A 4,258-nucleotide genomic window follows, 5' to 3' on the forward strand; every position below is an offset into this window, starting at 1 on the left:
TCATTAATTACGTCGGGAGTCTTCCTTCCAACCCTTATCCGTACCCAATGGTGCATAGGGCACTGCATCGTATTGACGTAGTTTTATCTTGATCGTTACTTACACGAAGGCAAGGTGATCACTCCCGGGCTTCAGGGACCAGTCCAGGGTAATATTAAATAAATAAAAGAGTGTTTAATCAGTAATATTTTTTTTCACCCCCCCTCCGGGGATCGAACCCGGGACCTCCAGCACGGCAGCTAAACACGCTTACCATTACACCACGGAGGTAGACCATTTCCATTCCTGCCATTCGGCAGTCAATTTGTGGTAAAATCTATCTATTTTTAATTTGTATTTTACTTGGTAAATACGATTATTTTTTTAAATCTATTATGACACATGCTTCCATACACATTTGTGTTTGAAAATAATGCAAAATGCTTCGAAACACGTGTCATAATACATTTTACGAAATAGTGGTATTTACCAAGTAATCTTTTATTTAAGTTTAAGCTATGCACAATGTGATAAACAAGGATAATTTTAAAATAAATTAAAGAGACGCATAGCATTCTTTATGTTTGAAAATTTAACACTTGAAAAAAAATACTTGGCAGCGGTGGGATTCGAACCCACGCCTCCGAAGAGACTGGTGCCTTAAACCAGCGCCTTAGACCGCTCGGCCACGCTACCGACGAAGCGCGGTGTGTCAAATAATCTTTAAAAATAAATTGGATTTGGTCCAAGATTAGATTACATATTATGAGAACGTTAACCAATAGAAGTATGTATCATGTTTATATTAATATCTTGTTTATATTTACAATTAACGACCAGATTATTGACACAACATTGAAGATATCTTGATTCCCTATAATATTTTACAGTATTATCTTATATTGTAGAGCGAGTGGATGACGAGGGATCACAAGGAAAACATATGTGGCGAATGTGAGCGGAGTAATGCACGAGGGTTTCTGCTAATAATACATACAAAATAACTTGCTCAACTCAACCATAGATGGCCCCAGGAACTCGCATGTAAAGAAAGGTGCCAATTGAATGAATGATAAATATAACTTCGAAAATTCGAGTAGATTAGTTGTCAATCATGGTTATCATCGCGAATATACACGTGTATAAAGTGATCACCTAAACTAAGTGAACGATGAATGATAAAGAGATTGTTATTGTTTGAATTACCCAACGTCCAAGTGACTCTGAAATCTAGCTACGGCTTATGCAACACCGCTTATCATGACCCTACTCTGGCTTCAACTTTTTAAGTTTTATAGCCTATGCCCACTCGTGAGTGGATTTACTCTTTATGTTTGAAGTTACTATAATTTCATGTAATTCATGAGTGAAAATTCTATGCAAAAACACTCGCGGGAGATTGTTGTGTTTTATAATAACCATACCACAAAATAATCAATGCCATTATAAAAAGAACAAAAATTAAACGATTCCAAATAAAAGTTCTTCATACCTGGCTGACTGTTCGTATTCTATAAATACAAGATCTGATCATGAAGTATAAGTCCTTTGAAGTAGAAATTAAGATCAATACATATAATTCATCTATCATTAGGTCAACTGTAGGTAGGTAGTAAGACCAGTGAATACCCAGATTCTTCTTCATCTATGTTGAGATGTCGAAAATAATAACTCAGTCGTATATTTCATACACCCGAAAAATACACTCGCAAACGGAGAAAATGAAAAATTCGTAGAATTCGTTAAAAAAACGAAATAAAAAAGGTCATAATAAAATTATCGTCGCTTTGATAAAATATGAAACACGGACTCGAGGCGTAATTTAATTTTAAACAAACGACACCGGTAAAATTAAATATATTTGACAAAACAACTCACCCGCGCTTATGAATTCATTTCTCCCCAGAGGAAAGCTCCCCGAATCGCTCAAAAAAAAAAACCAAGTGAGACGACTTGAAAAAAAAAACTTCAATAAAATACACCATTCTACAAGATACCTAATTTCTTTCGTCATTCCCTTTATACTCGCCTTTCTTGTTCGGTCCTCTGAATTAGCCCCGGTTAAAAAATAAATGAAAAGTCCTTCAAAATTATGTAGTCCCTCAAAATATAGCCTCCCCTTGACACTTAAAGTTGATGTTTAAAGTCTGCTCGGGCGTGTAATATATTTTTAATATTTTCAATCAAATAAGCGACGCCCCTTCTAACAAAACACTTTGAAGTAGAAATCTGGGATTTGTAAAATAATTCGGTAAGAATCTTGCATACATTTAAATAAAAGTGTATCTGCTAAATAAAAGCGTACTGAAATCAACTAAAGATACTAGCGCGAACTCACACATGAAGCGACGTGAGAATTATAGAATCCAAGCAAAAAAAAATACTTATTAGGAATGAAAAAATCATTGATTAGCTTAGCTTTGAAAGCACGACATCGATCAAGTTGGGTTTAAAATAAAATATAATACATACATTTAGAATTTTTTTAAATGGGCTTTAGTTACTGGCAGTGGATAGTTGATATCCGATTTTTCCTTTTTTAACTAATTAAAAAAAACTTATTAGTATCTATTTCTACACTCTCCTTATCATTCATCGTTCACTTTGCGTAAAACCACTTTAAAACACTACTTCGTGACTACCGGTTTCAGCTTCTGTATTTTTGAAAGTGGTATTACACAAATTGCACGATGAATGATAAGGAAAGTGTTATATTACCATACCACAAATTTAACAATGTTTTTAATATATAAAATATAATATCTTTTAAATTTTGTACTGGAATATATATTTGCAGATATTTTGAGGTGAGAAGGATTGAAAATGAATTGAATGATTATCGATACCAGGGTATCAGTATATTGTATGGAACATACGTATGAGTGTTTTCCATTTGAAATGAAACAAAACTGAATAAATCCTCTTTACAATTCCATTCGTTTTAACAAAACCGGTTCTAATCCGGTCGCACTGCAAAACAGAAAAAGGTTTAATGGATTAGCGCATAGCAAACAAATTTATCAAATAACCGATGCAGTACCACGAAACTGTTTGTATAATAAATATACGCTCGGTATTCTTTATAAAGTGTTTGATTAGTTAAACTCGTATCATACCATAAATGATTCATACTCAAAATTAAAACTACTGAGGTATCTTTCAAAACCTTTTGTAGATAGAAAAATATAAAACGTTGAGTTTTTTTATAAAAAGAAGACAAAAACATTTTTTTTGTTTACCTGGACGTTATAAAATAATTTCACTAATTGATTCGGCAGTCACTTTATGGTAAAATCGGTCCATTTTTGATTAATGTTTTACTTAGTAAATACCACTATTTCTTAAAATCTACTGTGACACGTGTTTCGATGCATTCCGCATCATTTTCAAACACCGTATCCGCATCATTTTCAAATACGGTGTTTGAAAATTATGCGGAATGCATCGAAACACGTGTCAAAGTAGATTTTAAGAAAAAGTGGTATTTACTAAGTAAAACATTAATTAAAAAAGTTATAAAATAAATTAATACAAAAAATCGATATCACATCAAATAAATCTGAAAATTGGTATGATACTTTATTTTTTTCTTCACAGGACTAAAACATGTAGGTGCGTAGTTTTCCAGTGCGATCGAGTGCATAATATATGGATTGAATATATAATATCCTCAATGTAAATAACATAAACGTAAAGAAATGTGTCATATACTTCAGGTGCCAATCTAGGGTAACTCATTAAATATTATTGAGAAAACAAATTTACTGAAATTTATATACTTTCAAACAAGACTGTCGAAAATGCCAGGATATGGAAATAACAACATGTCAAAAAATACAGTAAGTGATATTGAAAACCGTCTTTGAGGCCATTGATTCAAGAACTGTATAAATTATAGGTGTAATTTTGCTGATTAGTTACATGTTACACGATTATCAGTGATTTTTAAACAGAAAATGAATAAAACTTCAATCAATTTACAACAGGGATCCTATACATAGTAAGTGAATTAAAAGTATACGTCGATAGTGGCTGCAGAGAATTGCTTTACTCCACAATTAGCGCGGGGCTTTTACAGGCGACAAAAGCCGGATTAATAGAAAAATCCTCGTTATAAGCGGTTTTTATACATTCCATTTACATACCTTCAGCTACAAATTTATAGAGAGGATTATTCCAATTGGACGTTAGTTTCGCGATAGCAGAATCCAATAAGCTCGCTGAGTTATTGAAAACTGTTTTGCGAAATGCTCGTTTTAATTATTCACGATAAATCCGA

The 4,258-nt window shown here is 32.9% G+C and overlaps 1 non-coding gene across 1 annotated transcript; it reads right to left on the reverse strand.

The window, feature by feature from the left end:
- Positions 1–593: 593 nt before the first annotated feature.
- TRNAL-AAG (transfer RNA leucine (anticodon AAG)) lies at positions 594–675 on the reverse strand. Its single transcript has one exon. It is a non-coding gene; the product is annotated as a tRNA-Leu (tRNA).
- Positions 676–4,258: the final 3,583 nt, after the last annotated feature.

Source organism: Brachycentrus maculatus, unplaced genomic scaffold (genome assembly GCF_059751285.1).
Source record: "Brachycentrus maculatus isolate JH-2025_06_01 unplaced genomic scaffold, ASM5975128v1 h1tg000820l, whole genome shotgun sequence".
Taxonomy (NCBI): domain Eukaryota; kingdom Metazoa; phylum Arthropoda; class Insecta; order Trichoptera; family Brachycentridae; genus Brachycentrus; species Brachycentrus maculatus.